The sequence below is a fragment of the Suricata suricatta genome, chromosome 2 (assembly GCF_006229205.1).
Source record: "Suricata suricatta isolate VVHF042 chromosome 2, meerkat_22Aug2017_6uvM2_HiC, whole genome shotgun sequence".
Lineage (NCBI taxonomy): Eukaryota > Metazoa > Chordata > Mammalia > Carnivora > Herpestidae > Suricata > Suricata suricatta.
This window is the reverse complement of record NC_043701.1, coordinates 59984904-60012254: the sequence shown is the minus strand read 5'-3', so window position 1 is coordinate 60012254 and position 27351 is coordinate 59984904. Positions and strand designations below refer to the sequence as shown.

General features: G+C 41.9%; 1 protein-coding gene across 18 annotated transcripts in view; it reads right to left on the bottom strand.

Annotated features, from left to right (window-relative positions):
- The window catches only part of NRCAM (neuronal cell adhesion molecule), a 282358-nt gene that overhangs the window by 140841 nt on the left and 114166 nt on the right, over positions 1-27351 (bottom strand). For all 18 annotated transcript variants that reach the window (XM_029926953.1, XM_029926994.1, XM_029926962.1 and 15 more), the window contains exon 3: positions 3336-3409. The gene's annotated coding sequence lies outside the window, so the exon portion shown is untranslated. The remainder of the gene's footprint in view (positions 1-3335; positions 3410-27351) is intronic.

Here is a 27351-nt window from a genome sequence, read left to right as displayed (position 1 = left end):
TCCTAACGTTGCCTGGTGTCCAGTGACAAGAGATGAAACTTCTAGCTGGACAGTGATCCTGGAGGACCAATTTTGATCTCTTTATTTTTATAAGTTATTTATTTATTTATTTATTTTGAGAGAGAGTGCACACAAGCAGGGGTCAGGCAGAGAGAGAGAGAGAGAGAGAGAGAGAGAGAGAGAGAGAATCTCAGGTAGGCTCCATGCTGTCAGCACAGCGCCCGAGGCAGGGCTCAGACTCACAAGCCATGAGATCACGACCTGAGCCAAAGTCAAGTGTGGGACGCTCAACCTACTGAGCCGCCCAGGTGCCCTTCGACAGATCTCTTTATCTTCAAAGAGTATTTTGTGCTTCGTAACAAAATACTGATGCACATTCACAAATCAACTTAATTATAAGATAATGTCTTTTTAATATGATCCGTTCTATTATCTACTCAGAAGACAAATACCAGTCTCCTAATGTGTATGCATAATTTTATAAAGTTAGTATGGTGAGTCCAAGGGGAAGAACAGCTTTTGAAACCTCAACGAAATCCAATCATTTATAACTACCATAACCTGTCAGGTTTTCCTTTCATACAGCTCGCCAAATGGGTCATGCCTTGAGGTAGAGCAGAGCACTATTCTTCAGACTTATCATAGTTACAACCAGGACCATGTTAACACAGATGCCAGCACGGAAGCCAGTTCCACAGAGTGATCTGGGGGGCCTTCCCCCTCTTCACTCTCACTCACTTGCTGGAATTCCACCATTGGCTGTCCTTCATTAAACTTTTTTTTTTAACATTTTTTATTTTTGAGGAAGAGAGAGGGAGGGCAGAGTGTGAGTGGGGGATGGGCAGAAAGACAGAGACACAGCATCCCAAGCAGGCTCCAGGCTCTGAGCTGTCCACACAGACCCACCGATGTGAGGCTCGAATTCCTGAACTGTTGAGATCATGACCTGAGCCGAAGGTGGACACTTAACCGACTGAGCCACCAGGCTTCCCAAGCTGTCCTGCATTTTAGCCCGAGGTTTTCCAGCAAGGCAGAAGAAATGGAGAGAATTCTTCTCCTTGGAGAGAATTTACACACTACCGTTAATGATGAAGGTGAACATGGTTTTTCTACGTGACTGGCCTCTGCGTGACTGGATATCAACCAGCAAGGGTAGCACTTTCCGGAGAGAAGGGAAGTGGGGGTTCACAAGCCACAGCGGGGGTCATTCATATCTTGCGGACACCACAGCACACCAGCGAACGTGGGAAAGACTACTGAAAACCCTAAGTAGCTACAAAAAACTTTCTTATTCTAATGTCAGAGGCTGAATTCTTGAATAGCCGGGGGACATTCTGAATACAAGAGTGCTTCAGAATTTGGGGAAGTTTCAGGGCGCCTTTGTTTCAGGGAGACAAGGGAAAGAAATGGGGAAGACACTCAGTATTTAGTTTCAACCAGATTAAATCATTCACAAAGATAAAATGAGATATTTCAGCAGCTCTAATATAGCCTGACCACTACAAGTTCACTTCAGTCATCTAACAAAAGACTAGCCAAAAAGATCAATGATAAGAATGTACTCCTAAAGGTAGAATTCAACCTTTTCACTTGTTCCTCTTGAAGATTTTAAGTGAAATAACTCTCACACAATGAATGAAAGAGAAAACTGTGCATCTAGCCAGGAAAACTTCCCTAGAAACCACATGAGAGTGCCCTTGAACGTAGGAGAGCCCCCTTTATGGAACTCTACCCCGCCCCCCTCAAAAGCAACACACACTCCTTCCCAGTGGTCCCTTCACTTGCCTGATCTTCATGTATTTTCCCTTTTACTCGAAACCACCATTTACAAATAAGCTCCTGGTCTTGCTGTCTTTCTGTCTCTCCTAGGTACACACAATACATAATCTACAGAAGAACATGCCATAATTTATTGCTGATACTAGTGATTTATTGTAGGCTACTTTCCTTAATGCCATTACTATTAGTTCCTAATTCCTAACAACTGTGATTTGCCATATCCAGACGTCCATGTCCCTGTCAGAATGGACAGGTCTTGCTCTTCCGTTGCTCTCCCCTGTAGACGTTATTGCACAGACACTTTTTGGAGAAGGTGTGTATAGGTATATCAAAACTCTTATAAAGTAAGTCATTTTACATTAATGAAGGGAAGTTCTACTACTCGGAAGAGCCACCAATACGAAACTAAACTCTTTTGGTATTGGTCGTACGTATCCAACTTGGCACTTTTGCTAGCCTTTACTAATTTTCACTTTTCAAGAGCTCTTCAAGCAGAATGAAATTAAAATATGTGCTCTTGATTTACAAAGCAACGTTCTTAGTTTCCAGGCTACCAAGTTGGGGATTTCTGGTGGTATTTTGGAACACCATAGTAATTAGTTTATGAGGCCAGTTTTAATACAACACAATGGAAGCAAAGTCAACTGAGGCATGAGTCATTTCCTCTCCAGCAGAATGGATCAATTTAGGCATTTCTCAAGGACAAGAGACAACATGCTTGCAAGATTTTCCTACCTCAAAATCTTGCAGAAAGTCTGCTTTTCATAATTAGAGTCCATGAGAGTTTCTTTACTTGTTAAATAAAACCTATGAGGCAGAGGACTAAGTGTCTGAACAATCACGCTCTCATAAATTCCTTACGAGACAGAGTTCTCAGAACTGTGTTCCCGATCTCCAAGTGAGATACCCTTCATCAAGTTCAATACTATAATAGATGGCTTTTCAGAAGGCCTCACAGGCCGGGAAGAGACCATGCTAGAGCTGATAATTCTGACTGAAATGGGAAAGTGGTGGGCAGTGGGGGTGGCAAATTGAGGTACAAAGCAGAAAGCACATATCAAAGTAATATTTCAACTTTCCAAACAGACTTTTGTGTTGTTTGGACTTCATGAAACAACAACAAAAATCATGTTCGGATAAGTATATTCTCAGGAGATTTTTCTGACATGTGATTGAATCAAAAGGAGACTCTTTTCTTGTAAATGATACCTTAGCATTTTCAACCTTTAATTCCTCCAGAAACATAGTGCTTACTAGCAATGCGTTCACTCTGCTGTCTATTTGCTAAAGTTTATGATGTGTTATTTAGTAACACAAAACTCTCATTACTATGGAAGGACATGAAGGACTGGCTTTCTCTCTCTGTGTATTTGATCCACCCTCTTGGACAAGCAGTATGACTAATGTTTTCGCATCTATATTCCTACCCCCCATCTTTCATCATACTCTTTGGATTGAAAACTATTAATTATGGCAACAATATTACAGAGTCAGATCATTTAACAGTAGAATTCCCTTTTTACTAACTTAATCCTTTTCAGAAGACCAATCCCTACCTTTGAAGAAGGTCTTCCTGTCTGAAAAAGTTGTTCTTCTAATTCTTTAAACCAAAAGTCTTCTTAGCATAGTCCTGTGGGTCAAACAGTGGGGGGAATGTTAACAAGACATTCATCGTCAATCACAGAAGATTGTCAATACATTAACTCCGACTGCCTCCCTGATAGGAAACACAACTACCAGGGGAGCCCTGCAAGGAAAGACAAATTATGAATAGAGTCGCCAAAACACATCTCTGCTGGTTTCAATCAAAGGAGACAGCAGAGAGGTGACTAAAAATAATTCTGGTGGCCATCCCTCTAATGCAACCCAGCTGAAAGCAACATGTCTGCTCCCTGTTTCCAGTTCAGGAAATAAAAGGTGTTTTTGGTCATGCACTTATACAGTGAGGCTAAAACACTTCCTTCCTGTGGGCTACCTTATTATTGTTGCAATTCTTAAAAATTTTCATTTAGGGGGCGCCCGGTGGCTCAGTCAACTAAGTGTCTGACCTTTGATTTCAGCTCAGGTCATGATCTCACGTTTCGTGAGTTCAAGCCCTGAATCAGGCTCTACACCGAGAGCATGGAGCCTGCTTGGGATTCTTTCTCGCTCCTTCTGTCTCTGTTATTCTCTCACTTGGGTGCTCTCTCTTGCTGTCGCTCTCTCTCTCTCTCTTTCTCTCAAAATAAATAAACTTAAAAAATTTTTCATGTAGGATAGTAGGAATTCATTTGACTTTGTTTGGAAGGCACCCCAAGTTCTCAATGAAGGTCCTAAAGAGATGGTGGGAACAGCCAAAGGGGAGGGGCCCCAGTGGACTGTGACAAAAGCTCAGCTATAGACAGTTTCAGAGCTCAACCAGCTCCAATCCCCCTGCACTCCTCAGCCTGAATGTTTCCTATGCAGATACTCCAGCTGAGAATTAGCCAGAAAAGGACAGCATGGACAGGGGAAGATGACAATCGTCAGTTGAGCACATTAGGTTTCATTTTTTTAGACAACCAATTCAGTGTGTCACCCAGGGTTTCTAAGGGAGGATTGTGGCTTTTAGGACTTTGGAGTTTTGGAAACAGAAGTCATACTATCAGCCCTCTGAAGAAACCTTTCAGAGAGAAGAAACAAGTGTCAATTCAGAAACTCCCGACTGCATTGAAACATAAGACAACTATGAATTGCAAAGTGATTCCGTTAATAAAATAAAAAAGATGTGCAATCATCTCAGATGTGTTTGTTTACACGTGCATTATACAATATTTTTTGTATTAAACTGCAAAGACTTTTACCTTAATGACATGTAAAACCACTCTTTATAGATTTTCATTGCATCTGATGCAATGACATTTTATTAGGACAAAAAAAATTGTTGTTGAGGTTAATGATTCCTCCCTGGAATTAAAACCAATTTTAGGAAAGAAAAAAAAAATCAAAACAGTTTTAGAGTAATGAAGGATTTCTTCACTTGCTGTTTAGTTCTCACTTTTTTTTAAAGTAGGCTTTATGTCCAACACAGAGCCCAACATGGGGCTTGACCTCCCCATCTGAGCTGAGATCAAGAGTCCAATGCTCTACTGACTCAGCCACCCGGGCGCCCCTAGTTCCCACATTTAAAAACCTCTTTGGGGGCACCTGGGTGGCTCAGTTGGTTAAGCGTCCGACTTCAGCTCAGGTCATAATCTCGCAGTTTGTGAGTTAGAGCCCCATGCCAGCTCTGTGCTGACAGCTCAGAACCTGGAGCCTGTTTCTGATTCTGTGTCTCCTTCTCCTGAAGTTATAGCTATAATAACAGTTCAATCCAACAAACATATGGAATATTTAATATATACCTTTCAATACACTGGATAAAAGAGGATAAAAGAATATATACATGAAGATATAAATGAGGATACAAGAATATGATATAATATTAATGAAGATAAAAGAATAATACATGCGGGGTGCCTGGGTGGCTCAGTCAGTTAAGCAACCGGCTTCGGCTCAGGTCAGATCTCACGGTTCGTGGGTTCGAGCCCCGCGTCGGGTTCTGTGCTGACAGCTAGCTCAGAGCCTGGAGCCTGTTTCAGATTCTGTATCTCCCTCTCTCTCTGACCCTCCCCTGCTCCAGCTGTCTCTCTCTGTCTCTCAAAAATAAATTTTAAAAAAGCATTAAAAAAAAATACATGAGTGCATCTTTACCAGTGAAACGTGATCAGGTTGGCATGTGGATCCTTCTCCGCCCTCCCCCTTCACCTAGCCGGCTCTCCATCTTTCCACGATCTCTCTCCCCCAGGGCAGCTTGGCTCTCTGCTTCTTGGTCCTGCCCAGCAGCTCAGGCAGGTGGCTTAGCCCAGCACCATAGTTGACATGAGGGAAGCCCCTCCCACCGAGGGATGTGGACCTTGGGTCAGCCTTTCTCTTCCCCATTATAGCATTAATGTCTGACATCAGTTTGGGCCTTGGGGAATCAGACCCTGCCCAACGGAGTACTTTGCTTCTGGGTCATTTTAAGCCAACTTCACTCCGGGGGGAGTGTGTCACCTCTTTGAGCCCAGAGTAATGGATTTGTGCCCTGGGACTCAAGATCAACGCCTCGGCCAACATACATAGTTATTTGTCTGCTTTTGTCAGTGTTGCAACTACAAATATCTCCTTTGGGAATGGAAACATTCCTGGGGTGCTGGCCAAAGCCCACCACTATCCTTTACCCCCAAATAAACAAAACAAGGCGAATCTGCAACTCAAAAGGGTAGCCCAGTCTTTCCTTCTTAAAGTCTCTTCTAAAATGAATTTTTGTGTAGGGCAAAGTCCACAAAAACTCAGAGTGCGTTAGTTCACTGAACCAAGATTTTTGGGGGGAACCTCACCCCAACTACTTGGCAGCACTCCTCGTGTCTGAAGCACCTACAAGCCCGATGCTGTGGAGCTACTGCTGAAACTCTCTATCACAGATGACTGCGGGCTACCGCTAACTATTGGGAAGTGGACTGACTAAAGACACATGTCCATAGAATTGAAGTTGCCATAACTTTTACCAGGAGGAGAAAAAGACCTCACCTTTTATGGGCTACTACTGTGTCTCAGGCCCTGTGTGTAGCTTAGGTGACACCAATTCTGTAAGTATCATCATCATCCCCTTGAACTGAGGCACAAAGAGGTGAAGTAAATGACCCTACTCCCATGACTCCCAAGTAAAACATCCACTTATGAGTCAATCCAAAACTTGTGCCTCTTCTACCTCCCCCCAGGGGCTTCCGAGAGAGGCCAGGATGAACATGGAGACGGGGTGCTCCTGAGAGTTACAGGGAGGGCAGCAGCAGAAGAAGCTGTTGGAAAGGGTGGTCAGGTGGATAGGAAGCAGTGAGGAAGCCAATGGTCATAGGATCTGGGAGGCAGGAGGGAGGGCCACGGGTTGAGACCTGCAGGAAGGATGTGTGCACATGGAGGGACTCAGTGGCCGTCAGCAGGAAGCCCCCACACCGCAGACGAAGCATCTCCCGTGGCCTGCAGTCTCCACCTGTCAGCAACACCTACTGCACTATCATTCCAATGCCCCTCGCCAAGAATTTCCTTTATTCAAAATGTTTCGCCAAAGAAGCAGGTCTGAAAATACTACTGGGTATGGTGTAGAAGAAGATGCTTTTGAACATAGATTTTAAAATGAAGTCCAAGGAATGGGATTCTTCTGATAAACTTGAATTGTTTTTAGTATAATTCAGTTCAGCGCAAAGTGTCTTGAAAAGAACACACATGTAATTTTGCATATCTGTGGTTTCCCACAGACATGGTGTGGGGAAAACTATTTCGTCTTTGCTTGTGTGTATTAGTGATAGCACGCTGCTTCATTTTTAACCTCCTTGGGATGACTGCAACCTGAGCCTTTGCAAAGACCACCAAAAGACTACGTATTAATTGCATTACCGTGTCACCAATTATGCCAAACATTTCTAGGGAATGAGCTTTTGTTACGTTCATTACTCTTGCTTTGACAACTATGTCAATGGGCTTTCATCACTCTGAAATGCATCTAGGTTGACAGAATGGGGTAATACATCATTGCTAAGGATTATTTTTCCTATAACAAAGTAACAACTCAATTTCCTTTAACCAGAATACAATCAACTTATCCTATTAAATAAAACCAGCCCTAAGTCAAAAGGTCAAGATGAGATCTGATGTAATTTAAAAGTAGCCTTCAGAAAAGAGAAATGATATCTAGGTTAAAAAAAAAATACAGAAGCCCAAAGGCCATAGAACACACAATAAATCAATTACAATAAAAGTTGTTCAATGGTGCAGAAGTATAATGTTAAAAAATTCAATAATTCAAAAATGTGAACATTTGCCTTGGCCACTCATGGAAAAATAATGAATTTCCTAATTGCTCCAAAGGAAATTGAACAATTGATTGGCATGGATACTTTGCAGGATTTTTGTTTTTCTTCGGTTTGGTTTATAATGAGAACCCATAACATTGCACATGCATCTGAAAATCTGTTATTGCAAACGCTGTGGGGTAAAAAGTAACAGCAAGCAAAAACAGTCTCATTCGGTTTCTGCTCTGGCATAACCATGAGGACATTAAAAATGCTAATATGACTCTTTGGTTTCCATGGGGTAGATTTCTAAAAACTGGCTTTAATTGATAATACAGCAAAAGGCAGATGACATTAAAATGCCAGGCATTTGACCCTCAAGCCAATTCTGTTATCCACTCTGATGATTCTATTTCCTGTTTAAACTCTTAAAAAATCAATATGATGGAGAAATACTTTTTAGGACATCAAATGTGAAAACCTTGATGTACATGTAACAATGTATTTATCCACTGGCACTATTACGTGTTTATGGGCACATAAAATTGTTTTGTGCTTTTACCATTTTGAAATGATGATTTACAAACTTATTTCTAACCTTTGCTCATCACAAAACCTCAGTAGTATCATAATCATGGACTAACCTCCTACCACCCCCACCCCAACTCTTCTTTTTCTCTCAACTTCCTGCCTTTGACATGATCCTTGGACTGAATTCGGGGTCCATTCATACTTATTAACTGGAGAGAAAAGGATAAGCAAATGACCCTATTAAAATTGGCATTTATCTTTGGTTTCCCTGGGTGTGCCTGTCACCCAGCAGCCTAACTCAGCTTGGCAGGGGCAAAAAGCCCAAATCATCTTGAAACTCAGTTCTCTACACTTCAGTGGCCTCTGAAACAAAATACATTCCAAAAAGCAGAGCGTATGGTCCAGAATGAAGCGGGTTCAACCAGTACCTCAACCAGAGGGCAGCCTACCTGGCTGGGGCTCCAGGGACACAGGGTCCTACCTTCTAGCCCCAAGTGTAGCATCAAGTGCAGTTTACTCTTGCAAGACTAGTACACTTGTTGGGACTTGGGGCCAACTCCAGGATCTCGTAAATGTCAGGGTGGGGGCAGGGCAGGGATCCACTCTGATCGGAGACTTGGAGGTAAACCCGATTGTTCTGCTTTTCCTTTCAGGGAAGTGAAACCACTGAGCCCTTGATCAGTCACGAGAAAAAGATGGAAGACTGACTGCCCCCATAAGCTTAACACTGTTTCAAGGAACATCATCATTTCACTACCTTGTAGGCGGGGCGGACATCTGCGAGTGAGCAAATCACATTCATGTCTAGCATGATGGATACATGTCATCTTGCTGTCTGTCTGGGCACGGGCAATCATGCTGTCACAAACAGTGTTGTAATGTTTTATTCTACACGCATGGCACATTTTGTGGTTTAACGGGAGCAACTCCTATAAATAGAAATCTCGAATTCCAGGGTGCAGTAATGGCCAGCCTTCTCCCGGAGAGCCATGTCCCCCGTGCCATGCAGAGTGGCCATGGGGAAGGGCCCCTGTCCAGGGTCTGCCCTTCCAGCCCCCCTTTCCCTAGGTGAGATCGTGCGATGTAAGGGAGCTAATCTGGATTACTTCCTTGCCCAGATGTTGCAGAAACAAGTGGCATTCCCATCCCTCATCTCTCTACGACTGGCTGGATGTCAATGCCCCATATGACTTTGGAAGTCATGTGGCATGGCCTGTGTCAATGTAAGTCCCTGAAGGGTAACAAGTAGAGATCCTTCCATCCACACTAATGGTCTGCATTCCCAGCATGGGAAAGGAGTTCTAACCCAGTGAAGTTTCTACGACGTGGGGGTTTGTTACAACAATTAACTTTGCCCTATCTAATAGAGTCAGTGTGTTGTGAATATAACAGAAACTTTAAATTTCTCTCTATTTAGTTATTGAGAGAGAAAGAGCATAAGTAGGGGAGGGGCAGAGCAAGGTAGAGAGAGAGAATTCCAAAAAGGCTCCACGCTATCAGCATAGAGCCTGACGTGGGGCTTAAACCACGAACTGTGAGATCATGACCTGACCCAAAATCAAGAGTGGCATGATGGAGCACCTGGGTGGCTCAGTCTGTTAAGCATCCAACTTCGGCTCAGGTCATGATCTCACGGTTTGTGGGTTCAAGCCCCATGTCGGGCTCTGTGCTGACAGCTAGCTCAGAGCCTGGAGCCTGCCTCAGATTCTGTGTCTCCCTCTCTCTCTGCCCCTCCCCTGCTCACACTGTCTCTTTCTCTCTCAAAAATAAACATTAATAAAAAAAAAAAGAGAGAGTGGAATGTTTAACCAACTAAGCCACTCAGGCACCCCGGAAATCTTAGATTAAATCTCTTCCTTATTGGTTCTTTTTCTGTGCCTATAATCGAAGGGGAACAGACTTCGTTTTAAAATAAGTTCTACTAGAGACAATTAAAGTAACAGTGCCTATTTTGCTCCAGGAAGAAAAAGCATAAAGGAGGCTAGTTAAACTGTCACCGACTAAATGAAGGTCCTGAAAATGTTACAGAGCAGATCGTTTAAAAAACTTCTAAATACAAACCAAACAAATACAGAAGATTTACTTGATGGCATATAAAATAACACTGTACCTACAACACGGGGAAGGTTGCATCTGACTCAGTACGTGTAGGCAGGGCCTGGAAATCCACATTTTTCGGAGGCGGCCCCAGGGGTTTCTGACGCAGGTGGTCTTGGCTACACTTCTCAACAACGTGGTGAAGAAGGTCTCTGGTGGTTAAACCATGAAATGCACCACTTGGTGAGGTTGTCAGACTTCCTTCCTAGAGGAAAGCTGAACTGGGGAAGTTTCCCATGGAGAGAGTGGAAAACACTCTGTCAGCAAGCATTACAGAGCTCTGGGAATCTGGACAAGTCCGCCGTGATCCCAATCTTTAAGCAGCTCATGGTCTCGGAAGGGTGACTGTGAATGTATACCCGTGTGTGTGTGTGTGTGCGCGCGCACACATGTATGTGTGTCTGTGCAGAGAAGTCAGTAATGCGGAGAAGGAGGAAATAAAGATACCCTCTGGGTTTGAACTGGGGGAGATGAGACCTCACTCATGGCTGTGCAAATGGACATCTGTGGCCCTTGGCAGCACACTCATTTCCCCTGAGTATCCCAGTCCCACAACTCCACATAATGTTACCACCAACATGATGCAGAATGAAAGAGAGGAAGGAGAGGCATCCAACCCTATTCAAGAAGCAAAAGCAGCTATGTTTACCTATTTTGCACATTGAACTTCTATGTAACACGCTGGAAAGAAAAGATTCTAAGGCAAACACATAGAGTTTTGGAAAACTGCATGTCTATATGGGGAGTTAGTGTTTCACGAATAGTTTCAGTCAAGAATGATGAGAAAGTTCTGGAGATGGGTGACAGGGACGTTCACATAATGAAGCAAATGTACCTAATGCCACTGTACACTCCAAAATTGTTAAAATAGTAAATTTTATGTTATATATGTTTTGCCAATATAAAAAAAAATCATGGTTATAGGCTTCCTTCTAACTCAGTAAGTTAATGAATATGATAGGGTATTTGCAGGAAAAAAAAATTAACCTAACCCTACACTCTCCCGTACTGTCTATGTCCTTGAGAAGTTAGGAAAACATGGACATGTTCAACAGATATTTAAGGAGACTCACTGTGGCCCAGGCACTGTTCTAGGCCCGGAAGACCTACTGGTGAACAGAATAGAATCAAGTTCTGTCCTCAGACAGCATTTACTTATTCATCACCTCATACACTCAACCAGTGTTTATTAAGTGTCCATCACTTGCCAAGCTCTATACTGGGCACCAGAAATATAATGGTGAAAAAAACAACAACAATGAAATATCAGCAAAATAGACCCTTCTTTGACCTCATGAAGCTGATAGCTGACCACAGGAGACATACATGAACCTAAAATATCCACCTTGGAAAGTCATCGAAGCAGAGATGAGTGGATTCCTAGAGTATGTTGTGTGGCGATGGGAGCTGGCTCAGTCAAGGTCTTTGGGAAGACCTGATGTCTGAGTGGAGATCTGATGGACGGCACTGGGCAGGGACAGTGTGGCCGGGGCGGAGCAGAAGGAAGCGGAGAGTGGCCTCAACGAGGCTAGAGAAGCAGGTGGAGGCCCAGGGGCCACGCAGAGCTCTGCGGATCTTTTGGTTCCTAGATTAAGGGCAATAGGGAGCCATTGATGTACCATAACGAGGCTGGAGTGGGAGAGGAATGATCTGATCAAAAATAATACTGATTTGGCTGCTCTCACAATTCAAAAACGACCAACAGAAAATGAGGGCAAAGGACTACAAGTGACGTACTATACAGTTATGAAAATAGGTAAAATGCTTTGAAGCTCTCAGATGAAAGACAGTATTTAACATTTCAAAGAATTATCATGATCAGATAAGGAATTCTAAACAGCATACCAACTTTTAATTTTTTAGTACTAATCAAAACATAGTCTCTTAAGGTTCTATTATAAAACCTATTAGTGAAGCGGAATATGATTAAAACAGAGTCATCAGAATTTGCGAGGTTAGTAAATTAAGTTGCCCACACTTGATTCATGCTGTTTAAAGTGGATACTTTGGGGGGGGGGGATAAAAAGTTAAATGATTCGATCAAAGAAATGAAGTATATTAGACTTTGCAAAATATGATTGCATAGGCACCCTTCATTAACCTTCCAGGACATTTAACTAAATGTTGCACTAATTTGATTAATATTTAAGAACTTGGACTCAGAATCAAATACATATCATTTCTCCCTTTAAAATATGTTTATTGATGCTAATATATAGAGTTGAGTGGGGACCAAAATTCAGATCCGCACAATGCTGTGCGTGCTAAGGGCAGATACCTAAAGCAATGACAAGATCACCGTTTATATATAGTCATGTTAGCCAGGGGCTATTTTAATTTATGCAGATCAAACATCCAAAAAGGAGGTGACAGACATTCCTGCATTTCAAATTCTGGATAAAAATAGGGAGTGGGAAACATCACGCTTTTAATTGTGCAGTGAGTTAATCTGACCTCTGAACAACACAGTACATTCTAGACTATCTCTCGAAGTTCAGAGAAGTTGTATAGACTTGACCCCATATAATTTACACAGTTCACCTTTTCACCAAATTGTCATTGACACAATTCGAATCTGTCAATTCGTTGTTCTGCTTAAATTACCTTAAGAATGAACATAGATAGCAGAAGGCTCCCACGGCAGCTCGGGTTACATTTTTGTTATAAACAACTAAAGCCCTCTTGGTTTTATAGGGCCTGGGAACCACAGCTTATTTGCAGAAGCCTCCATCTCCAATGCTTTTTGAGATTTAGCCTTACAATAAAGATCTTCATTTTATTTTATTTAAAAAAAATTTATATAGTTTATTTTTGAGACAGAGAGAGACAGAGCATGAGTCAGGGAGGGGTAGAGAGAGAGGGAGACACAGAATCTGAAACAGGCTCCAGGCTCTGAGCTGTCAGCACAGAACCTGATGTGGGGCTCGAACCCATGAACCATGAGATCATGACCTGAGCCGAAGTTGGACACTTAACTGAATGAGCCACCCAGGCACCTCCAAAGATCTTCATTTTAAAGTTAATCTGACTCGGTTTAAAACCTATTACTGTTCTATCAGTTTACACTGTGGCCTAGACCAATGTAATATACTTGGGTACAAACGCGTTCCTAGATTTCCCGTGCAAAATCCTTCTGATTTTCAGAGCAGTGTTTTAAATGCCCAGTGAAACTTCATTTGTATCAAAAATGTAGTTCATATTCCTAGCAGACACCACAAATAATATGTCAGATTGTAGAGAAAAGGATAAAAATGCAGTAAGTCAGATTTAGCCAGAGTAAAAAGAGAATGAATACATTTACCATAAAAAGAGGGGGACAATCTTTTTTTGAAAAATTAGAAGCATCATTTGCATTTCTACTGTTGGCACTAAGCAAATCTCACTAAAAAGATGAAATGATAAGATGTCTGAAAAACTTTCAAACATTCGGATAAAGACTAGACATTTCTTCTTTTTTTTACTATCAGCTTTCAAAGTTGACAAGTCATTCCTTATTCAGAATCCTCTTTAGATACTCTAGTTTTTTAGTCTCTTCCTGATACAGACACGAACTCACAAGTAGCCCCCACACTTTTATTTCTCCTCCAAGCTTCCTGAGTAACTGCCATGACCACTGAACTAAATTTTTAAAAAAAATTATTTATGTTTTATTTATTTTTGAGAGAGAGAGAGAGAGAGAGAGAGAGAGAGAGAGAGAGAGAGAGAGAGGCAGGCAGCAGGAGCAGGGGAGGGACAAAGAGAGAGGGAGACACAGAATCCAAAGCAGTCTCCAGGCTCTGAGCTGTCAGCACAGAGCCTGATGCGGGGCTCAAACCCATGTACTTGGAGATCATGACCTGAAAGGAAGTCGGATGCCCGACTGACTGAGCCACCCAGGTGCTCCACCATTGAACTAAATTGAGGTCTTTTCATAATACTGCTCTGGAAGGGAAAAGGCACGAGCCACAAGTGAGCCAGAATAAAATGGGTTCCCACACAACTCCGATGTAGCTTCAGTGGTGTCCATCTGTTGTTCCCATGATATTTATTGACAGGCACCTGGGCCATCCTAATAAGGATTCTGTTTCCATTTCCTCATTGTCTGTGCAAGCACTGATTTTCAGGTTTACTTGTACTGATTTTTTGAACCAAAAGGAACTTTGTGAGCATTTAAAAAAAGGCAAAAAGCAAAGAAATTCAAATGGGATTTCAGTGCTGGAGTGGATTTCTCCATAGCGGTATCTGAGCAGGGCTGCCCGGTCCTCGTCAATCCCAAAATGGCTCTGGGACTCCCAGATCGTTCTGTTCTCCAGATCAGGCTCTAGACTTGAGAATTTGAAACGCTGGTCTTATGGAAATCTGGCATATTATTAGTTCCAGGTCACTAACTAAAGTTACGTCCAAATACAAAGCTGTCCATTTAAAAAGAGGTCATCTTTAATGCAACAAGACCTGTATTAAATGAACCCTTATTTCTAAATAAAGCAATCAAGTTATGAGTTCAATAGCTTACCAGGTGACACTAGGCAAATTACTTCCTCTCTGTGTACAAAATGGGGTTAATAATCCTGACCTGTCTCTTAAGGTCCCTGGGGACAATTCATTTAGGAATTGTCTAAGTGCTGTATAAATGTTTCCGGTGTTATGAGAGCTTGGTTTTATTGTCATTGGAATGCCACCATCATAAAAAGGAACTGAGAGGTTTAGTCAGAGGTGAATTAGCAAAGCAAGGTCTATGCTAATACAAGTGCCCTCTGACCTTGGATCACTGAGCTTGAAAAATCGCACAGATCAAAATGTAAATGAAGTTTGCATTTTTAGAGACAGCGTTTTTTGTTAATTCTTTTCCTATTCAATTCCTTTGCTTTGGAAATCATTACTTTGGAAGCAAACCATTTTCGATTTCTACCACCTTTTCTTTTTCATTATTTCTCCTTGCTATTCCCAGCACCATTTGCATTTCAGCATGACTTTGGAGGCATCCAAGGCCTTTCTTTCTCAGTCAGCTCTCTGGCTCACCCAGGAAACAAGCCTGTCAGGAGGCGTGAGCTGTGCAGACAACAAACTTTTTTCATTTTAAGGGTTTTTTTTTTTTCAATTGTGTGATCTCCAGACGTTCATTACTTTTAGAGGAAGTAAGTTATCTTTCCCTAGTTAACTTTCCATGGTTCATTCAAATATTGGACAAATAGTTACTGAGCATCTAATACGGACGTACCAGCCAGGTGCTGTTGTAGGTGCCAGAAGTAGCCCTGAATGGAAAAAGGCAGAAATCCCTGCTTTCATGTAGTGTATATTCTGGGGATGAAGACAGATAGTAGGCAAAATAAATATGTAAATAAATGTAATATGTTAGAAGGAAAAGATGAAGTGAGGTGAGAGCATGGATGTGCAGAGATGGAGAGGGCTGTAACCTTAAACATGATGGTCAGAGGAAACACCTCCTTGAGAAGGCGTGATGTCATGGAAGAGTTGAAGGATGTGTGTGAGAACCACTGGGGAAGGCTTTGCAGGCAAGGGGAGGGTTCCAGGCCAGTGCAAAGGCCCTGAGGTAGGAGATTTGGGGTTTGAGAACAGTAAGGAGGTCAGGGTGGGATAAGAAGAGAGAAGAGCAGGAGAAGGGACGGCAGAGAAGGAACGGGAGTAGCAGGTGATCAGGGTCTGGCACATGGGTGCAAGGCCTCCGAGTTTCACTCTGAGTGAAGGGGAGGCCCTTGAGAGGTTCTGAGTGGAGGAGTAACGTGACCTGACTGCCATTGGAAAGGCTGGATCTGGCTGAGAAAAGGCGGAAGGGGACCGAAGCTGAGGCAGGAAGGCCACACAAAAGATGACCGCAGAAGTGCAGAGCAGACATCAGCAGCTTGACCCGGGGTAGCACCTGCGTAGAGTTTCAGTGCTGTCAATTATGAATCACATCCTTCTTCTTCATGTCGCGGTAGTTTCTTATTTGAATCACTTCACTCTCTCAGAATGTGTTTTTCCTGTCTAAGCCTTCCCTTGCACCCCTTTGCTGTCAATACTAAGACTTTCTCTCCCATCAGACCACCTTTCAAAAGGGTCAAACAATCCACATTTGGGTGAGGTCAAATCAGCACGTGTGCTACTGTTATAAGATAAGCTGGGGTGTATTGAAACATTTTTAAAGAATTTATTTGAGAAAAAATCTATTAGAATCAGGCAGCACCCAACCTAGCAGTAAAACGGAGCTCCAAGGAGCTTATGAAATGAGAGGAAGTCATACCAGGCAGAAAAGCTGTTTGGTTACTGCGAGTCATTTTCCCTTAGGAGACGGCGGTGTCTATCAGGTGGATTTCTCTACCAGGGCGGATCAGGAAACTCCTGACTGACTGGTACAAGATTTCATTTCTGACAGTCAGACTGTCAGTAAGTCCTGGTTTGGTAATGAGAGACATAGCATAAGTGACTACTCTCCCCAAAGCACAAATGACTTAAATGTGTTCTCCTGAAGCTCTCAGTAAAGACAGCTGCCATGCACCAAGGGCAGGGCATCATAGAACTGATGACTGCGGGGAGAAAGCCTCCCGTGGAGGGGTGGGTGGAGGCTTTGGACTGGGTACAGAAAGTCTGGGATGAGGCAGGAGCTTCGGTTTTCAGTAACCACTACGAACCTGCTTCCCTTTGGAGTTAATTAAGTCCCTCTGGGAGTGCACACATTTTTGAAGTAAATTATTATCCTGTTTTCATCGGGATGTCTGTATTAAGCAAAGAAAAGGCTAACTGTCCCGTAACTCGCGTGTGTGTAAAATTTAATACTTTATTTTTTAATGCTTAGTTATTTATTTTTGAGATAGAAAGAGAGTGTGTGTGTGCATGTGAGTGGGTGAAGAGCAGAGAGAGAGAGAGAGAGAGAGAGAGCGAGAGAGAGAGAGCGAGAGAGAGAGAGAATCCCAAGCAGCTCCAAAGCTGGATGCAAGGCTTGATCTCACAAACCTCAAGATCATGACCTGAGCCGAAATCAAGAGAAGAACGCTTAACCAACTGAGCCACCCATGCGCCCCCAGTACGTTTTTTTTTTTTTTTTATCTTTAGCTGGGGCCATTATAATCAGACACCATACAGCAGGCAAGCCTAAGCCCCGAGCCCTGATGGCCAAGAGACAAGAACACACTTGACTTCACTAAACAGAAAGGACATGGCTGCATTCAAGCACTATCCATGTCTCTAGAAATGTGGTGGCAACGGCCACTATCCAAAGAGGAGATTCTGGAAATGGCCCTTGTGGGAAAGGAAGGAAGCTCCGCTAACCTCTTCAACCAGCCTAGAAAAGTTCCTGGAAACTTGAGGAGCAGTGATCAAAGAGCCACATGAACCAGAGAGATCTCGGACTCTGGCATTCTGGGACCATGGCACCTTCTCTGGGTACATGGGAAGGCTTGCATTTTTTATTATCTGTGTCTCATTATTTGCAGGATAAATAAGAATATTCTATTCTATAAATGAAGTGATATGTGACTTTTATTAATGGATTACTGCTTCAAATAAGTTATTTCTCTTTTCTTCATTTTGGGTGACTTAGAGAAAAAATACCTCTTGCTATGCCATTTATTTAAAAAAAATTTTAATGTTTATTTATTTTTGGGAGAGAGAGAGAGAGAGAGAGAGAGAGAGAGAGAGACATCTGAAGCAGGCTCCAGGCTCCAAGCTGTCAGCACAGAGCCCGACGCAGGGGCCCAAACTCACGGAGCACGAGATCATGACCTGAGCTGAAGCCGGACGTTTAACCGATCTGAGCCACCCAGGAGCCCCTACTTCTTGCCATTAAGGAAAAAAAATCTTTTTCCTGAGCTTGCAGTCCAGCATGGGGCTCCAGTTTCTCCAAACACTCACACTACCCACTCTCTCAACTCCTGCAGGGCATGACTCACATGTCCTTTTCTCCATGGCTGGAGCCACCTTTGGTGGCTGCTCTCTCCCAGTGGTAACATACACCCAACTCCCATCTCCTTTCCCTGCTTTATTTTCCCCTGGAGCACTAAACCCCACCCAACATATTCTATATTTTACTAATTTATTTTATTTATTGTCTCATGCACTAGAGCATATGCTTCATGAGGACAGGGTTTTGTTTGCTCTGTTCATGCTATACACACACACCGAAGTCATCAGTAAATATACCCATTAACTGGATGAGCTCCACAGAGCGATCAGATAATAGCATTAACTTGAGATGTCACATTCAAAGATGAATTCTGGCTAGCACATGCACAGAAAGTATTTCTGGAAAAATGCACGAGACTGAAAGCGGCATTTACTTTGAGGGGGAGAAATTTACGTAAGATGTCACAGCTGTATGTTCCAGTCATATCTTTAGATCATTAGAATTTTTTCTCACTCCGAGATGTCTGGGTGATGTGAATTATGAGTCACAGGAAGTGTTTTTTTTTTATCATCTTCAATAAAAAAAAACCTAATAAATGCTCACTTAAAAATAGTTAAGCACATACATGTGTAAAAATATACACATAAACATATTCAATGTGCTGAATGAGACGTGAAATTAACACAAAAAGATAATATATCTAATAACTCTTCTACATTTTAAAAAATGTTTCTTTTTGAGAGAGAATGAGCAGAGATGGGGGTTGGGTGAACAGAGGATCTGTGCTGATGACAGCGAGCCCAGTGTGGGGTTCAAACTCATGAACCACGAGATCATGACATGTGCTGACGTCAGACACTCAACCGACTGAGCTACCCAGGTGCCCCAACTCTTCTACTTTTTGAGTGCTCAAAGATCTCATTCCAAACAGGATGGACAGATCTGGCTTGAGTGTTATAACAAAGAGTTCCCCATAAGAGGGACAGTCTGAACGTTGAAGAAGGAGCCAGAGGAGAGTGGAGCCTCACATCACACCAAAGATACAGTAGCAAGTATTTCAGTTGGGCCCAAGGCTTGAAAAGCACTTCAGTTTTCCTTTGAATTTCATGGCCAAGCTATCATTATAGAATACAGTCTCCATAGTGAGATTTCCTGAGAAAAATAAAAGAAACCATGAAAACCAGAGTAACGGTGGGGACACCACAGAGAAGTAATTGGCAAAGCAGGAGAATGAAGCTACAAGATCAGACTTATTCACAGGGTCAGAAGATCCAGAACAGAAAAGAGGCAGTCATGACCAGAGACTACGACTCGTTAGCAGCAGATCAATGTTATTCTCCCTCTACTGCAGGTTGAGCGTGAGAATGAGGCCATGCGTAATAGAAAGGGACGATCTGCAGATTTGAGAGTTCATTTTCTGGGAATGAGCTGTAACTATCAAGCCTGGGAAAGGTGCCCTCCAGTCCTATTGGTGACAAACAGTGGCGCGTGGTGACCAAGCACACGAAGTTCTCAAAAGGATGCAGGGGACAGGAAAAGAAGAAAAAAGAATGAGGACTTGTTCTGACAGACAGAAAGGAAGGAAACATGGGCCCCATACATCATGTTCCCTATCCCACAATTATTCTAGGATCATTCAGTATTTGGGACCTTTTCTCTCTTTTCTCTCACTCTCTTGATTACTCCCCTTTCCAACCAAGGGCTTTGATTTGATTTTTAATCTACCCAACACCAGCTGTTACCAGAGCCTTCCTATTAAAAGGGCTTAGCTCAGTCTGATCATTAAAGCAAACATCAAGCACATGGGTCCAACACAGCATTTTGGAAGGAGCCTTCATCCGCACTCCTGCGCCAGACCCCAGCTCACGGGAAGACATTCCTAGCTTGAGAGCCAGGGCACTGCTGAAGCTCACTCTTCTCCTCCTTAAAACGGAGGTAATAAGACATGTCCTTTCCACAGAAGACTCTTAGGAGGATCAAACCAGACCCTGCAGACTGAAAATCATTATATATAAACATACAAGTTAGTGCGATGGTAATGGTGATGCTCTTTTACAGAAAAGGGAAAACGGTCCTAGGAAAACAGAAGAATGTCTTTCAGTACATTTGCTCTGGGTCCAGCTGTAATAAAAGTCAGATAATGGGTATTCTGAGGTGTATTTTCAGGGATGCAAAGCTTTGCTGCATTAGTATAACCACGCCATATTTAATTTCACGAGGTTCAAAATAAATGGAGTGCCATTGAATATGATCTCACAGGTGGTCTTTGAAGATATTTCATGAGCTAAAGCTAACAAATCCAATTATGGCATTTGGCATTTTAAAAAAAAGTGCCCCTAATCCAGCTTTCCTTATCCTCTTGACTACTGAACTCTCTGGAACACAGAATGAATGCAGAAAACTTGGGGGAAACTCTCAACCTAGTGCAGAAAGAAAGAAAATAGAATCTTCTTTTTCATCAAAAAGGCAAATTGGTAAAAGCTTAAGCCACACTTTGTGCACAGGAAGTGGTGCATTACAGTATGAAACAAACAAACAAACAAACAAAAAACCCAAACAGGAATGCAGCAGCTAAGGGTGAGTAAGCCCTGGCTGGAAAACTGTCTTCAGGTAATATAAAAATGGCCCAAGAGACCTCTAAGAAAAAACATCTCTACCCAGAATGACCAATTATATTGAAATCACATGTCAAGACACCCTGTTGCTATACCCTTACAGCAAACAGAAACCTACTAGCATTTATTTTTCTTCCAAACGTGTTCGCGTTTGCTACTGAAAATACTGGAACTCAATCTGACACTCACTGCCCTGCCCAAGTCCCTCTTCTAAGGGTTTAACAAGCTACATGAAAGATACTGACTTTTGATATAAACTCCATTAACCAGATCAGCACACTAAATCAAACCAAATCAATGAACAGACAACAGAAAGCTTCAGACAAGCCTCTATGGTTGGAATCCAAGTCTAATCTTGGCTTCGGTTTTAAACAAATCATTAAAATGCTACCTGGGAGGGGGAACAAAAATCAATGGGTCCCAGGAAGCACACATCCCTTCCCTTGTCACAGAAATAGACACAGACTTTACCTTACAAACCGAGTTCTCTTTCCTGCCTGGAGCAAGCAGAAAATTTTATACAACGTGCCCATCATGGCACATTTCTGCATGTAAGACACTGGTGACTGCGATCCACTGTGGCCGGACCATGTGCAGTAAAATGTTAAAGTCCCCTCAACAGCCAGTTCAAAGCTGCTCAGACCTCAGGGGCCTCCCTGGGTGATCAGGCTGGCTTTGTGGCAAGACAATGGGGGTTAAACATTTCCTCGTATCCACTTAGAAGCAAGAAAAATCTGTTTAGTTGCTCACAAATCTTTAGCAAAATACACACTAGGTTTGGTGACACTGTTTCAAGAAAGTGACTGCCATATTTCCACCTATGGGAAGAAGGTATCGAGGGTTATATAATTTCTTCTTTATTTTTAGCCTAGTATAACTTGAAATTACATTTTAGACTTCCTGTAGGGCCACTGTTTTAAATATTCTCTCTGTACGGGACACAGTAATCGCTTTGGACTGGTCTGCTTGGTTTTGCATCAGAACCTACTTCACACACACCCACAAACACGTATAATCAGCCATCCCCAGGGCACACAACCATCATGTCTGCCTTTTGTCCTTGTATGGTGGCCTAGAAACTCCATTTGCCTTAATGAAGTTTACTGTGAGATCTTACAAAAATAAATACTGCAGCTCTTTTTCTGTGTTTCTTTTCCCCTATTTATTTCTCAATTTTATTCCTCTTTCAGGCATCTCTGCTACCCGCTATCATCAGCACTTTACCTATCCAAGCAGTAAAAACTTTTAAATGTTGGTTAAGACTGTTCCTGTAAGCCTGGTGTTATTGATACATAAGTACATACAGAAAAACGGTAAGGAGTGAGCAAGGAGTTTCATGACAGTGCTAAATATATCAGAGTTATACTGTATGTTAAGAAGACACAAAGAAAGTACTGGAAGATGTTCTAAAACGTAGTGCGTGTACAGGAGGACCTCATTGTGGGCGTTGCCACACATCTTTAAGCCAACGCATTTTTGCTTGAATTTCTAGTGTTTATTTTTCAAGCTTTAAGGTTCTCTGGAAACACTTCAAGAGAAGTAGGTTTTTAAGTCATTCACAGACTATGATGCAAGTTTGGAAAGTGTCCGTTTAAGATATTTTCAATTAAAGGTACTCGCTTCCTAAGAACAGACCTGAAAATCTGTTCTCCGCTTATTACAAAGACTGGCATGAACAATGGGTGGATATATTTCTTTGAAGCTCTTTTCAGCACTTCTTAAGACCTGGTTGGAATAATGCCTTTCCTCACAAAAGCAGAACCAACATGTAACACAATCTCCTTCAAAGCATATTGTTAGGAGGTCAACACTCACCACGGCCACGTGACCTTCAAAACCCAACCAAGTAGAGACATCAGAGAATCTGACTGGGTCCTATCTCTGCACATCTAATTCTCTTTGAATTGTGTTAATAAAAGCTTCAAAAATATAAAATAATTTTCCAATTTGGTTTGGATTTTTTTTTTTTTTTTTTTTTTTTTTTTTACTCTTTAAAAGAAGCAGCAGAAAAGGGAAGCCTCTGGAGTTATTTCCTTTCATACTTACCTGCTGTTCCATATGTATTACTTACTAGGGGTACCAGCCAATCAGAAGCAAGATAACCAGATGTTTAAGCCACCAATATGACACCTGTGGGTAGTGAAACCAGGTTGGGGAGTATGATTTGGATTTGTTATACCTTTCGGTATATTCCAATCATTTCGTCGGCATGCCTTTAAAAATGTAAATACTCACACTGGAAAGTAGAATCCACCAGTGTTTCTCTAGGAATATGTTAACATAACTTTTTATTTCCCAGTTATTCCCACAGGCATATATATTTTTTTAAAAAAGGCTCATGCACCAATCTGAAAGAAGGTTGTATTTTGAAGAACAGTGTGAGGGTGCTTTAAACCGTGATTGTGTTCCTCACAGGACAGCTGAATGGAGGAGAGAGGAGTCTGATTATGCAGCCTGACTGACCGAGCCTAATCAGAATTATTTCGGCACACTGCTTCCCTACAGCCTCAGACCCATTAAATGCTAAATGCTGTTGCCTGCCCACTTCTCTCTCTGTCTCCCACTGTGACCTGTTACTTTTCAACCGTGGTTACTCAGGTCACTCAAAACATTTTTTGGTAAACGGAGGCACTGGGTTTAACGAGGCTCCTCAAAATCCATCAGCAAGTCAGTCATTTTATGATAAGAACGGGCGCTGTCCCACTTTAACACAGCGCCATTGAGACTGCTCCCGCCGGGCTGTATTTTGTGATTAAGTGCAAGTCGACAGCTGTTACTCCTTCCGCAAGACCAGCTCTGTCTTCAGAAATAGAATTTGGGATACCTCATTTTCAACCCATCAGGTTATTAACTCCTGTCATCCTGCTTAGCACATCATTCTCGAACATGTAGTTCCCACTTTGGGGGACCAGGTGAGGCAACCTTCTGCTTTCTGTTCCCCTAATTCAATCTCCCACGTGGTCCAGATTTATCCATTACTGGCGTGTAACTGTCTTTCCACATGCAAGACTTCTTATCCATTTTAATTTAAGTACATAAAAATGTTTAGATGTGAGATTTTAAAAAAAAGTTTATTTATTGGGGCTTCTGGGTGGCTCAGTCAATTGACCGTCCAACTTAGGCTCAGGTCATGATCTCGTGGTTGACAAATTCAAGCCCCATGTCAGGCTCTTTGCTGACTGCTCAGAGCCTGAAGCCTGCTTCGGATTCTGTGTCTCCCTCTCTCTCTGAGCCTCCCCTTCTCATGCTCTGCCTCTCTCTGTCTCAAAAATAAATAAACATTTTAAAAAATTATGTTTAGTTATTTAATTTGAAAGAGAGAGAGAGGCAGAGAGAAGGGGGGGAGAGGGGAGAGATAATCCAAGGAAGGCTCCTCACCGCCAGAGCAGAGCCCAATGCAGGGCTCGATCCTCCGATTCATGAGATCATGACCTGAGCCGCAAATAAGCGTCCGATGCTTCACCGACTGGTGAGCCACCCGAGAGCTAATTAGATGTGCTTCTAAAAAAACATACTTCTTCATTTAAACCTAAATTACATATCTAACTTTTGATCGGAATAGATGCAATCGGAAGTTTTCCGTCTTTAAAAATTACTTTTGATCCAGATTTTATATTTCTAAATATCATAATGTGTGTATATGCATTATGAATATGTATGATGCATATTCAACCTCTGTGCCGCAGTCTCCTCATCTGTAAAATACAGATAACTTGGCGTCTTCTTTGAAGAACTGCTAAGAGGATTAAATGAGTTAATGTTTTTAAGTCCCTTAGAACAATGCCTGGCACATAGTAGATGCTGTGTGCATGTGTTTGTATTAAATAACAAATCAGATATCATCTATGAATGAGGAAATGAGCAAATGACTCAGGTATTCTTCCAGAATGTAAGAGTCCTACCCTGAAGTATTAGTTCACTTTCATGATCTTTATTTTTATCATTATTGAGCAGGCTTTTATATTTGACCAAGTTTACGTGCACTGCCAGTTTTCTGAAATACTTTGTATGTTTTCTTTTATAAGATGCTTTTCTTTTGAATTCCTTTATAGGAAGTAAAGTAAAAAGGGGTCAATTAGCTGGTTGAATAAGAAGTAAAGAATTTTGCTGAAGTAGCCTATAAACTGAGTGGGGAAAAACAAGTTAACAGAGTCATTCTTTCCTCTCCTCTGCAATACTGCGCTATACCCGCATGTCCACAGGCCTCACTGGGCATGCTTCTCAAGGACGTGGGTCTGCAGAGTGGAGACAAGTTAAGTGCCGTGTCATTTGGTGAAAGTGTCATAAGAGCCATCTGTTTCTGTAAATACAGTCCAGAGACCCAGGAATCCAACAGATAATTTGATGCAGCGAACTGGCATCCTATTGCTTTTTTATAATTTACTGATATGCAAAATGCCAAGATTCTAGAAAGGCATCATGATCCTGAATTAAGGAGGGAGATTGAGAGAAAATGTTTTTTTGCGGCGAATTGTGTACTTTTCAAAGTATCTCAAGAGAACAGCAGACATTGGGTCTCTTTCTGAATCTGTGCACCATCTAAACCAATAAAAAATTCACTAATTCTCAGCTCTTTCTTTCCCTTTCTCTCAATCCTCCTCTCCTTCCCACTCCTGCCCCACTTTGTTTTCAATATGGACAGATTTTACAAGCGACTGCTTTTAAAAAGGAGCTCTAGTATTGTTACAATTAAGAAGGACTCTGTAAGAGTTTTTGCAAACAAAAGTGATCAAAAACTCTGATACCTTTAACAAGAGTACTAAAATAGCCAGAATTTCTCACACATTATATCCTGACAGCATTTTCATATAGTTATTATATGGTTACTCATGTACGTGCCAAAATATGCCTTTTATTTCAAACGGATAGCTTTAAAAAACTTTTCTTTAATGTTAATTTAATTTTGAGAGGCAGAGAGAAAGGGACAGAGTGCAAGCAGGGGAGGGGCAGAGAGAGAGGAGATAGAATCTGAAGCAGGCTCCAGGCTCTGAGCTGTCAGCATACAGCCCGACGTAGGGCTTGAACCCATAGACCACAAGACCATGACCTGAGCCAAAGCGAGACACTCAACTGACTTAACCACTCAGGTGCCCCTCAAATGTATACCTAGTTACATTGCATTTAAAGTCTTCTTAATTTGAATAGTTTTTATACACATGAAAATTCATTGGACAATTCAAAGAATAGCAACAATAAAATCATAACTGAAACTTGGAAGGATATAACAATAGGGATAGAAATGAGAAGAGGGAAAGAAAGGAGGCTGTAAGGAATAGGACATGTATTAGGGTTCAAACTAAATACAGCTGCCTCTTTGTAGCTCAAAAAGGTCAAGTATCAGTAATTTCACAGGATGGACCCTACTTACTTCCTTGGGACTTACCAGCTCCAGGAAATCCAAATTAGTTAACAGAAACATAGTCAAGGTTCCCAGAGCAAGTAATTTACATTTATATGACTGGTTGTAAAACAAGACTCAACAACATTTTCTGGAAGTTTCAGTTGCTATAAGCAACAGCCTCGCCCCTTTCCCCATCACCCGCCAAGCAGCCACATACTGCTAAAGGGCATTTGAGTGTCAAAGCAGTTTTCTCTACCTCTTATTAATTATATATTTACACACACACACACACACACACCTAAATATACCTTTGTATAAGAATATACTATAGGAGAGCCTGGGTGGTTCAGTTGATAAATTGTCAGATTCTTGGTTTCGGCTCAGGTCAGGATCTCATGGTTTGTGAGTTCGAGCCCCACATTGGGCTTGGTGCTGTCAGCTGAGGGGTGCTTGACATTCTCTCTCTCCCCCTCTCTCTGCCTCTCCCCTGCTCTCTCTGTCTCTCTCAAAAATAAACAAACTTAAGAATATACTTAACGGCATTACTTCTGATAGCTAAAACCTCACTTGAATAATGTAGAATTCATTCATAAAGATAAGAAAGAGGTTTGATCATTCTACTCTAACAAAATTCACCAAAATCACCCCAGCTGTAAGAGATCTTTTTAGTCATGTAGTTTCAAATCTTTTCTGAACAAACCAACACCTCACAGAAACATTCTTAACGGATGCTTTCATTACCACAGATACAATGATTTTGGTGGGTACATTCACACCCAGGCTCCCTTAGATTTATTTAAGTCATCCAAGCATTAGATGGGTCATGAATGAGTTGATGAATCCACTGAAAGTTATGGAACCCTGCTCCAAGAAAATTCAGAAATCCCTGACTACCGACTGTTCATGTAACAGGAAGTTCAAGAGCCCACGAGTCCCTAGAAGATCGATGAAGTTCTTTTAATGGATTCTGCCTTTCCGGCCACGGTCCCTCCTGTGGATCACTCATCCGGCTTTCCCTCAGATCACTCTATAGGAAACACTCATAAAGTTCTTGACAATCCCCCATCTCCAGTATGTCAGGGTTTCCTTACCAGTTCTTGTTCAAAACACCTGGGTAATTTCGACAAACTTGCAATCTTGAAAGTTTTAATTTTTGAAGTTAACATTATGGCATAAATATTTTTCGTATTGCTAACAGGATTCAGAATTATGATTTCAAGTGAACACAAAATATTCTACTGAATTGCTCCGCCTTTATTTCTATCATCAGACATGAAGGATTTCTGAAAAACTTTTCTTAAACCAGGGGCACCTGGGTGGCTCAGTTGGTTAAGCATCTGA